The sequence below is a fragment of the Symphodus melops genome (genome assembly GCF_947650265.1).
Source record: "Symphodus melops genome assembly, chromosome: 15".
NCBI classification, from domain to species: Eukaryota; Metazoa; Chordata; class Actinopteri; order Labriformes; family Labridae; genus Symphodus; species Symphodus melops.
The window spans coordinates 18,616,605-18,628,974 of record NC_136705.1 but is presented as its reverse complement, the minus strand read 5'-3'; the positions used below and the strand labels follow the sequence as shown (position 1 = coordinate 18,628,974).

The following is a 12,370-nucleotide window of genomic DNA, read 5'->3' as shown; positions in this document are numbered from 1 at the left end:
AGTGATAGAAGAAAATGTAGTAAAAGAAGTGGAAGCAGAAAAAGAAGTAAAAGCAGAAGAACAAGAGGTAGAAGAAGAGTAAATAGCAGAAGAAAAGTGGAAGAAGAAAAACAGTAGTGAAAGGAAGTAGAAGAAATTGAAAGTATCTGTACAAGAACAGGACACATCAGACATGTCACTCGCAGGAGCTGGGGATCGAACCCTCAACCTTCCGATTGACTCTACCAACTGAGCCACAGCCGCCAATCATGAAGAAAAGCATTTACAGTATAAAGTTCAATGCATGTGTGTGCGTGTGTGGAGGGGAGGGTGTTTGTGTGTGTAAGTGCAATCAAGAGCAACTGCATTCAGCTGGCAGCTTCGACTGAGAAAATGGGGGAACATCTCCCTATTCAGTGCTCATTTTAAGGGGTTAAATTAAGAGTTGGTGGTTGAATGATGATTTTATGAGCAAGAGGAGAGTTAGCTGAACGCGTTGATGTAATTTTTATGTCTGGGATCCAAGAAATGTGGGAACTACAGCGATGTGAAAACTTTGTCAAGAGAGATCAGTTTCCAGATGAATCGGTGGATCTTAACATTATCGCAGATGGAGAGTTTTTTGGACCACCTGCCGCTTTGAAGCTCACAGTGTCCAGACCGTTGCTCCGTTTGTCCTGAAATCCTAATGTGAGCGAGAGGACAAGTTTTCCTACGTTTTGAGGGTAAATTTAGTCATGTGGTGTGAAAATTGTGGTCGCTAGAGCAATTTGTTCGGGAGATTTTGAACCCATCTCCCAACTCTGCCACACTCTAACGATGATGTCACGCACTCTAGCTCTGAACATTCCACCACATAGACACCCATTCAAAAACGGGGAAGACAGCAAAAAACATCACAAAACAGTTGGAAGTATAGTTTAAAAAGTATAAAAGATAGCAAAACAATGTAAATGTAGTAAAAGTAGTGGAGAAACGTGTGAACGTTTTAAAGTAAAAATGAAGTCTCTACGTGGAACACAGCAAAAGTTATAAGGCTGAGAAAAAGGTGGAACAGTGGAAAAAAATCCCATTCATTTCAATGGGGAAAAAAATTGTGAAAATTTGTGGAAAAAGTGAAATAACTTAAAAAGTAAAAGTAGTAAAAACGTGAAAAGATATAGCACACCTGTCCAGAACAAGCAGAACAGTATGAAAGTTGAACGGTGAAAGTAGCACAAACGGTTGAAGAGTAGAAGCGAAGCAAAAAACGTACGGAAGTAGAATAATAATAATAACTAGAAAAATTGCATTTCCCTGCGGAAAATGCGTGTGAATGCTTCCTGCTGAAATGTTGCGGAAAATGATGGAAAATTTTGCAGAAGATGAAGAAAAAGTGGAAGTAGCAGAAAAAAACAGTTGTAAAAGTAAAAGAAGTAGAAGAAAGTGAAAGTATCTGTACAAGAACATGAAATAGTGATAGAATAAGAAAATGTAGTAAAAGAAGACATGGAAGCAGAAAAAAGACAGTAGCAAAACTAAAACAAGAAGCAGAAGAAAGAGGAAAATTAGCAGAAGATGAAGAAAAAGTGGAACAAGTAGAAGAAGAGGAAATAGCAGAAGAAAAGTGGAAGAAAAGGAAATAGCAGAAGAAAAGTGGAAGAAGAGGAAATAGCAGAAGAAAAGTGGAAGAAGAGGAAATAGCAGAAGAAAAGTGGAAGAACAAAAACCGTAGTAAAAGGAGAAAAGGAAGTAGAAGAAAGTGAAAGTATCTGTACAAGAACAAGAAATAGTGATAGAAGAAAATGTAGTAAAAGAAGTGGAAGCAGAAAAAGAAGTAAAAGCAGAAGAACAAGAGGTAGAAGAAGAGGAAATAGCAGAAGAAAAGTGGAAGAAGAAAAACAGTAGTAAAAGGAAGTAGAAGAAATTGAAAGTATCTGTACAAGAACAAGAAATAGTGATAGAAGAAAATGTAGTAAAAGAAGTGGAAGCAGAAAAAGAAGTAAAAGCAGAAGTAGAAGAAGAGGAAATAGCATAAAAACAGTAGTACAATTAGAACAAGTAGTAAAAGTATCTGTAGAAGGACAAGAAATAGTGATAGAATAAGAAAATGTAGTAAAAGAAGAAGTGGAAGCAGAAAAAGAAGTAAAAGCAGAGGAACAGGAAGTTGAAGCAAAAGTAGACCATTTCCAGTATGAAATTCAATGCATGTGTGTGCGTGTGTGGGGGTGTGGGTGTTTGTGTGTGTAACTACAATCAAGAGTAACTGCAGTCAGCTGGCAGCTAAGACAGTGAGCAAAAGGGGAAAATGTCTCCCCATTGATTGCCAATTTTAAGGGGTTAAATGAAGAGTTGGTGGCTTAATGATGATTTTATGAGCAAGAGGAGAGTTAGCTGAACGCGTTGATGTAATTTTTATGTCTGGGATCCAAGAAATGTGGGAACCACAGCGATGTAAAAACTTTGTCAAGAGAGATCAGTTTCCAGATGAATCGATGAATCTTAACATTATCGCAGATGGAGAGTTTTTTGGACCACCTGCCACTTTGAAGGTCACAGTGTCCAAACCGTAGCTCCGTTTCTCCTGAAATCCTAATGTGAGCGAGAGGACAAGTTTTCCTACGTTTTGAGGGTACATTTATTCATGTGGTGTGAAAATTGTGGTCGCTAGAGCAATTTGTTCGGGAGATTTTGAACCCATCTCACATCTCTGCCGCACTCTAACGATGACGTCACGCACTCTAGCTCTGAACATTCCACCACATAGACACCCATTCAAAAACGGAGAAAACAGCAAAAAACATCACAAAACAGTTGGAGGTGTAGTTTAAAAAGTATAAAAACTAGCAAAACAATGTAAATGTAGTAAAAGTAGTGGAAAAACATGTGAACGTTTTAAAGTAAAAATGAAGTCTCTACGTGGAACACAGCAAAAGTTATAAGGCTGAGAAGAAGGTGAAACAGTGGAAAAAAATCCCATTCATTTCAATGGGGAAAAAAATTGTGAAAATTTGTGGAAAAAGTGAAATAACTTAAAAAGTAAAAGTAGTAAAAACGTGAAAAGATATAGCACACCTGTCCAGAAGAAGCAGAACAGTATGAAAGTTGAACGGTGAAAGTAGCACAAACGGTTGAAGAGTAGAAGCGAAGCAAAAAACGTACGGAAGTAGAATAATAATAATAATAAAGATTTGGATAACAATAGTGTGAATGCTTGAGCATTCACACTAATAAAGATTTGGATAACAATAGTGTGAATGCTTGAGCATTCACACTAATAAAGATTTGGATAACAATAGTGTGAATGCTTGAGCATTCACACTAATAATAAAGAACTGGATAACAATAGTGTGAATGCTTGAGCATTCACACTAATAATAAAGATTTGGATAACAATAGTGTGAATGCTTTCAAGCATTCACACTAATAACTAGAAAATTTGCATTTCCCTGCGGAAAATGCGTGTGAATGCTTCCTGCTGAAATGTTGCGGAAACACTGCTGAATGAAGAAAAATCAGCAGAAAAAGAGGAAAATTAGCAGAAGATGAAGAAAAAGTGGAACAAGTAGAAGAAGAGGAAATAGCAGAAGAAAAGTGGAAGAAGAGGAAATAGCAGAAGAAAAGTGGAAGAAGAGGAAATAGCAGAAGAAAAGGGGAAGAAGAGGAGATAGCAGAAGAAAAGTAGAAGAAGACAAACAGTAGTAAAAGTACAACAATAAGCTGAAGAAGTTAAATTATCTGCAGAAGAACAAGAAATAGTAATGGAAGAAGAAGATGTAGTAAAAGCAGAAATACAAGAAGCAGAAGAAGAGGAAATAGCAGAAAAGACAGCAAAACAAAAACAAGAAGCAGAAGAAGTAAAAGTATCTGCAGAAGAACAGGAAATAGTAATGGAAGAAGAAGATGTAGCAAAAGCAGAAATACGAGAAGCAGAAGAAGAGGAAATAGCAGAAAAGACAGCAAAACTAAAACAAGAAGCAGAAGAAGTTATTTGCAGAAGAAGAAGAAATAGTAATGGAAGAAGATGTAGCAAAAGCAGAAATACAAAAAGCAGAAGAGGAAATAGCAGAAAAAGACAGTAGCAAAACTAAAACAAGAAGCAGAAGAAGTAAAAGTATCTGCAGAAGAACAATAAATAGTAATAGAAGATGTTGCAAAAGCAGAAATACAAAAAGCAGAAGAAGAGGAAATAGCAGAAAAAGACCGTAGCAAAACTAAAACAAGAAGCAGAAGAAGTAAAAGTATCTGCAGAAGAACAAGAAATAGTAATAGAAGATGTTGCAAAAGCAGAAGAAGGGGAAATAGCAGAAAAAGACTGTAGCAAAACTAAAACAAGAAGCAAAAGTATCTGCAGAAGAACATTGGACATGTTGCTCGCAGGAGCTGGGGATTGAACCCTAAACCTTCCGATTGAGGGGCGACAACTCTACCAACTGAGCCACAGTATAAAGTTCAATGCATGTGTGTGCGTATGTGGAGGGGAGGGTGTTTGTGTGTGTAACTAATCAAGAGTAACAGCAGTCAGCTGGCAGATAAGACAGTGAGAAAACGGGGGAAACATCTCCCTATTCAGTGCTTATTTTAAGGGGTAAAATGAAGAGTTCGCGGCTGAATGATGATTTTATGAGCAAGAGGAGAGGTAGCTGAACGCGTTGATGTAATTTGTATGTCTGGGACCCAAGAAATCTCGGAACTACAGCGATTTAAAAACTTAGTCAATTTTTCTTTCATTTGACAATTTTCGTTTCTTTTAACATTATCGCAGATGGAGAGTTTTTTGGACCACCTGCCGCTTTGAAGCTCACTGTGTCCAAACCGTAGCTCTGTTTGTCCTGAAATTTTAATGTGAGCGAGAGGACAAGTTTTCCTACGTTTTGAGGGTAAATTTAGTCATGTGGTGTGAAAATTGTGGTCGCTAGAGCAATTTGTTCGGGAGATTTTGAACCCATCTCCCAACTCTGCCACACTCTAACGATGATGTCACGCACTCTAGCTCTGAACATTCCACCACATAGACACCCATTCAAAAACGGGGAAGACAGCAAAAAACATCACAAAACAGTTGGAGGTATAGTTTAAAAAGTATAAAAGATTGCAAAAAAATGTAAATGTAGTAAAAGTAGTGGAGAAACGTGTGAACGTTTTAAAGTAAAAATGAAGTCTCTACGTGGAACACAGCAAAAGTTATAAGGCTGAGAAAAAGGTGAAACAGTGGAAAAAAATCCCATTCATTTCAATGGGGAAATTTTTTTTGAAAATTTGTGGAAAAAGTGAAATAACTTAAAAAGTAAAAGTAGTAAAAACGTGAAAAGATATAGCACACATGTCCAGAAGAAGCAGAACAGTATGATAGTTGAACGGTGAATGTAGCACAAACGGTTGAAGAGTAGAAGAGCAGTGAAAAACGTACGGAAGTAGAATAATAATAATAACTAGAAAAATTGCATTTCCCTGCGGAAAATGCGTGTGAATGCTTCACATGCATTCACACGCAAAGACAGTAGCAAAACTAAAAGAAGAAGCAGAAGAAGTAAAAGCATCTGCAGAAGAAGAAGATGTAGCAAAAGCAGAAATACAAGAAGCAGAAGAAGAGGAAATAGCAAAAAAAACATAAGTAAAAACGTGAAAAGTCATAGCCATAATGAGCAGAAAAAGCTGAATAGTATGATAGTTGAACGGTGAAAGTAGCACAAACTGTTGAAGATTAGTGTCATTCGCAGGAGCTGGGGATCGAACTCTCATCCTTCTGAGTGAAAGGCGAAGAGTCACAAACTGAGCCACAGCCAAAGCTGACGATACAGCAGAAAAAAAACAATAAGCAGAAGAAGAGGTTGAATAGTTGAAATGTTTCCCATTCATTTGAATAGGGCAGAATTTGGTGGAAAAAGTGAAATAACTTAAAAAGTATAAGTGGTACAAACGTGAAAAGTCATAGCACACATGAGCAGAAAAAGCTGAACAGAATGATAGTTGAACAGTGAAAGTAGCACAAACGGCTGAAAGGGTAGTGTTGCTCGGAGGAACCGGGGATTGAACACTCAACCTTCTGAGTGAAGGGTGACGACTCTACCAACTGAGCTAATGCTGAAGCAGAGAAAACAGCAGGAAAAATACCATAAGCAGAAGAAGAGGTGGAAAAGTTGAAACGTTTCCCATTCATTTGAATGGGGCAGAATTTGGTGGAAAAAGTGAAATAACTTAAAAAGTAAAAGTGGTACAAACGTGAAAAGTCATAGCCATAATTAGCAGAAAAAGCTGAACAGAATGATAGTTGAACGGTGAAAGCAGCACTAATGGTTGAAGAGTAGTGTTGCTCGCAGGAGCTGGGGATCAATCCCTCAACCTTGTGATTGACAGGCGACAACTCTACCAACTGAGCCACAGCCGAAGCAGATGAAATAGCAGGAAATATACCATAAGCAGAAGAAGAGGTGGAAAAGTTGAAACGTTTCCCATTCATTTGAATGGGGCAGAATTTGGTGGAAAAAGTGAAATAACTTAAAAAGTAAAAGTGGTACAAACGTGAAAAGTCATAGCACACATGAGCAGAAAAAGCTGAACAGAATGATAGTTGAACAGTGAAAGTAGCACAAACGGCTGAAAGGGTAGTGTTGCTCGGAGGAACCGGGGATTGAACACTCAACCTTCTGAGTGAAGGGTGACGACTCTACCAACTGAGCCACAGCCGAAGCAGATGAAATAGCAGGAAAAATACCATAACCAGAAGAAGAGGTGGAAAAGTTGAAACGTTTCCCATTCATTTGAATGGGGCAGAATTTGGTGGAAAAAGTGAAATAACTTAAAAAGTAAAAGTGGTACAAATGTGAAAAGTCATAGCACACATGAGCAGAAAAAGCTGAACAGTATGATAGTTGAATGGTGAACGTAACACAAATGTTTGAAGAGTAGTTTTAATCGCAGGAGCTGGGGATCGAACACTCAACCTTCTGAGTGAAACATTTCCCATTCATTTCTATGGGGCAGAATTTTGTGGAAAAAGTGAAATAACTTAAAAAGTAAAAGTGGTACAAACGTGAAAAGTCATAGCACACTTGAGCAGAAAAAGCTGAACAGTATGATAGTTGAACAGTGAAAGTAGGACAAACGGTTGAAGAGTAGAAGCGAAGCACGGAAGTGGAATAATAATAATAATAATAATAATAATAATAATAAAGATTTGGATATCAATAGTGTGAATGCTGTGAAGCATTCACACTAATAATAACTAGACAATTCCAGCAGAAATTGTGAGGGTGGTTGCCGTGTGTGCGTGAGAGTCTGTGTGTGCGTGCATGTGTGGGACAGCAGTAAGAACGGTGCCATCTAACAGCTGAGACAGAACTCTGTCCCACTGAAACAATGATGTCATCACTCTTAACTCTGAACACCTGCTGCTCACTTGACATTCAGCTTTGATCTGCCAGAACATTCCATCAATGTATTTGAATGGGCGTACCACTGCTCGCAAAACCTCAAATATCTTGAAAACTAAACATGGTATCACCGATCCGTTTGGACTGTGAGCGACATAACAAATAGGCGCACGTTTTGATGTATTGTATTTTCATCTAGCATTCAGACTGTGACCACAGTGGCAATTTCAAAACATGAGTGAATACTGGGAAATTCTGGACATCACTTAGAGTGAGAGCCCAATGTGTGTGTATGTGGTGCGTGACTGTCAAACAAATGTCTCTCCTGGGAGACTGGAACATTTTATGTTTTTATTTTTTGCTTTATGAGTGAGAGGACACTCAGAGCTTTCTTTTGATGTATTTTGTTTATATATGCGAGCAACAATGACTTCAGGATGGCGATTTACAAATATGTTTCCAAAACTGAAGTTTTTGGCCGTTACACTCTAGGATTTCAAATTTTGCCATCTGCTTTGAATGGGGCAAATTTTGGCCAATTTTTTGTCACTTAAACTCGATTTGTGTCCAAACCGTGTGCCCGAGGTTTCCACAAAGTAATAGCACACTTTTTGGGGCCGAGACGCTCGTTTTGATACCTTTCTTATGTGTGTGGCGCAAACGCTGTGGGAGGAGTAGCGCGGCCCGTTTTGAGGATATAATAAGAAGAATAACTAGACAATTCCAGCAGAAATTGTGAGGGTGGTTGCCGTGTGTGCGTGAGAGTCTGTGTGTGCGTGCATGTGTGGGACAGCAGTAAGAATGGTGCCATCTAACAGCTGAGACAGAACTCTGTCCCATTGAAACGATGATGTCATCACTCTTCACTCTGAACACCTGCTGCTCACTTGACATTCAGCTTTGATCTGCCAGAACATTCCATCAATGTATTTGAATGGGCGTACCACTGCTCGCAAAACCTCAAATATCTTGAAAACTAAACATGGTATCACCAATCTGTTTGGACTGTGAGCGACATAACAAATAGGCGCACGTTTTGATGTATTGTATTTTCATTTAGCATTCAGACTGTGACCACAGTGGCAATTTCAAAACATGAGTGAATACTGGGAAATTCTGGACATCACTTAGAGTGAGAGCCCAATGTGTGTGTATGTGGTGCGTGACTGTCAAACAAATGTCTCTCCTGGGAGACTGGAACATTTTATGTTTTTACTTTTTGCTTTATGAGTGAGAGGACACTCAGAGCTTTCTTTTGATGTATTTTGTTTATATATGCGAGCAACAGTGACTTCAGGATGGCGATTTACAAATATGTTTCCAAAACTGAAGTTTTTGGCCGTTACACTCTAGGATTTCAAATTTTGCCATCTGCTTTGAATGGGGCAAATTTTGGCCAATTTTTTGTCACTTAAACTCGATTTGTGTCCAAACCGTGTGCCCGAGGTTTCCACAAAGTAATAGCACACATTTTGGGGCCGAGACGCTCGTTTTGATACCTTTCTTGTGTGTGTGGCGCAAACGCTGTGGGAGGAGTAGCGCGGCCCGTTTTGAGGATATAATAAGCGGAATAATAATAATATTAACAATTGTAGTAGTGTGGTTTGCCTTTCAGGCAACCACCCTAATAATAATATTAACAATTGTAGTAGTGTGGTTTGCCTTTCAGGCAAACCACACTAAACCACAGTCTGTGTGTGCGTGCATGTGTGGGACAGCAGTAAGAACGGTGCCATCTAACAGCTGAGACAGAACTCTGTCCCACTGAAACAATGATGTCATCACTCTTAACTCTGAACACCTGCTGCTCACTTGACATTCAGCTTTGATCTGCCAGAACATTCCATCAATGTATTTGAATGGGCGTACCACTGCTCGCAAAACCTCAAATATCTTGAAAACTAAACATGGTATCACCGATCCGTTTGGACTGTGAGCGACATAACAAATAGGCGCACGTTTTGATGTATTGTATTTTCATCTAGCATTCAGACTGTGACCACAGTGGCAATTTCAAAACATGAGTGAATACTGGGAAATTCTGGACATCACTTAGAGTGAGAGCCCAATGTGTGTGTATGTGGTGCGTGACTGTCAAACAAATGTCTCTCCTGGGAGACTGGAACATTTTATGTTTTTATTTTTTGCTTTATGAGTGAGAGGACACTCAGAGCTTTCTTTTGATGTATTTTGTTTATATATGCGAGCAACAATGACTTCAGGATGGCGATTTACAAATATGTTTCCAAAACTGAAGTTTTTGGCCGTTACACTCTAGGATTTCAAATTTTGCCATCTGCTTTGAATGGGGCAAATTTTGGCCAATTTTTTGTCACTTAAACTCGATTTGTGTCCAAACCGTGTGCCCGAGGTTTCCACAAAGTAATAGCACACTTTTTGGGGCCGAGACGCTCGTTTTGATACCTTTCTTATGTGTGTGGCGCAAACGCTGTGGGAGGAGTAGCGCGGCCCGTTTTGAGGATATAATAAGAAGAATAACTAGACAATTCCAGCAGAAATTGTGAGGGTGGTTGCCGTGTGTGCGTGAGAGTCTGTGTGTGCGTGCATGTGTGGGACAGCAGTAAGAATGGTGCCATCTAACAGCTGAGACAGAACTCTGTCCCATTGAAACGATGATGTCATCACTCTTAACTCTGAACACCTGCTGCTCACTTGACATTCAGCTTTGATCTGCCAGAACATTCCATCAATGTATTTGAATGGGCGTACCACTGCTCGCAAAACCTCAAATATCTTGAAAACTAAACATGGTATCACCAATCTGTTTGGACTGTGAGCGACATAACAAATAGGCGCACGTTTTGATGTATTGTATTTTCATTTAGCATTCAGACTGTGACCACAGTGGCAATTTCAAAACATGAGTGAATACTGGGAAATTGTGGACATCACTTAGAGTGAGAGCCCAATGTGTGTGTATGTGGTGCGTGACTGTCAAACAAATGTCTCTCCTGGGAGACTGGAACATTTTATGTTTTTATTTTTTGCTTTATGAGTGAGAGGACACTCAGAGCTTTCTTTTGATGTATTTTGTTTATATATGCGAGCAACAGTGACTTCAGGATGGCGATTTACAAATATGTTTCCAAAACTGAAGTTTTTGGCCGTTACACTCTAGGATTTCAAATTTTGCCATCTGCTTTGAATGGGGCAAATTTTGGCCAAATTTTTGTCACTTAAACTCGATTTGTGTCCAAACCGTGTGCCCGAGGTTTCCACAAAGTAATAGCACACATTTTGGGGCCGAGACGCTCGTTTTGATACCTTTCTTGTGTGTGTGGCGCAAACGCTGTGGGAGGAGTAGCGCGGCCCGTTTTGAGGATATAATAAGCGGAATAATAATAATATTAACAATTGTAGTAGTGTGGTTTGCCTTTCAGGCAACCACCCTAACAACTAGACAATTCCAGCAGAAATTGTGAGGGTGGTTGCCGTGTGTGCGTGAGAGTCTGTGTGTGCGTGCATGTGTGGGACAGCAGTAAGAACGGTGCCATCTAACAGCTGAGACAGAACTCTGTCACACTGAAACAATGATGTCATCACTCTTAACTCTGAACACCTGCTGCTCACTTGACATTCAGCTTTGATCTGCCAGAACATTCCATCAATGTATTTGAATGGGCGTACCACTGCTCGCAAAACCTCAAATATCTTGAAAACTAAACATGGTATCACCAATCCGTTTGGACTGTGAGCGACATAACAAATAGGCGCACGTTTTGATGTATTGTATTTTCATCTAGCATTCAGACTGTGATCACAGTGGCAATTTCAAAACATGAGTGAATACTGGGAAATTCTGGACATCCGCTAGAGTGAGAGCCCAATGTGTGTGTATGTGGTGCGTGACTGTCAAACAAATGTCTCTCCTGGGAGACTGGAACATTTTATGTTTTTATTTTTGGCTTTATGAGTGAGAGGACACTCAGAGCTTTCTTTTGATGTATTTTGTTTATATATGCGAGCAACAATGACTTCAGGATGGCGATTTACAAATATGTTTCCAAAACTGAAGTTTTTGGCCGTTACACTCTAGGATTTCAAATTTTGCCATCTGCTTTGAATGGGGCAAATTTTGGCCAATTTTTTGTCACTTAAACTTGATTTGTGTCCAAACCGTGTGCCCGGGGTTTCCACAAAGTAATAGCACACTTTTTGGGGCCGAGCCGGTCGTTTTGATACCTTTCTTGTGTGTGTGGCGCAAACGCTGTGGGAGGAGTAGCGCGGCCCGTTTTGAGGATATAATAAGCGGAATAATAATAATATTAACAATTGTAGTAGTGTGGTTTGCCTTTCAGGCAACCACCCTAATAATAATATTAACAATTGTAGTAGTGTGGTTTGCCTTTCAGGCAACCACCCTAATAATAAAGATTTGGATAACAATAGTGTGAATGCTTGAGCATTCACACTAATAATAAAGATTTGGATAACAATAGTGTGAATGCTTGAGCATTCACACTAATAAAGATTTGGATAACAATAGTGTGAATGCTTGAGCATTCACACTAATAATAAAGATTTGGATAACAATAGTGTGAATGCTTTCAAGCATTCACACTAACTAGAAAATTTGCATTTCCCTGCGGAAAATGCGTGTGAATGCTTCCTGCTGAAATGTTGCAGAAACACTGCTGAATGAAGAAGAACTAGCAGAAGATGAAGAAAAAGTGGAAGAAGAGGAAATAGCAGAAGAAAAGTAGAAGAAGACAAACATTAGTAAAAGTACAACAAGAAGCAGAAGAAGTAAAAGTATCTTCAGAAGAACAAGAAATAGTAATAGAAGATGTAGAAAAAGCAGAAATACAAGAAGCAGAAGAAGAGGAAATAGCAGAAAACGACATTAGCAAAACTAGAACAAGAAGCAGAAGAAGTAAAAGTATCTGCAGAAGAACAAGAAATATTAATAGAAGAAGATGTAGTAAAAGCAGAAATACAAGAAGCAGAAGAAGAGGAAATAGCAGAAAACGACAGTAGCAAAACTAAAACAAGACGCAGAAGAAGTAAAAGTATCTGTA

The 12,370-nt window shown here is 39.0% G+C and overlaps 1 protein-coding gene and 1 long non-coding RNA gene across 2 annotated transcripts in view; both read left to right on the top strand.

Moving 5' to 3' along the window:
* pcsk2 (proprotein convertase subtilisin/kexin type 2) overlaps positions 1-12,370 on the top strand; it is a 65,920-nt gene that overhangs the window by 46,112 nt on the left and 7,438 nt on the right. The gene's annotated exons all lie outside the window — the stretch shown is intronic.
* Positions 5,352-6,899, top strand: LOC306836269. The gene is made up of 3 exons (XR_013780752.1): positions 5,352-5,488; positions 5,913-6,262; positions 6,863-6,899. It is a non-coding gene; the product is annotated as an uncharacterized lncRNA (long non-coding RNA).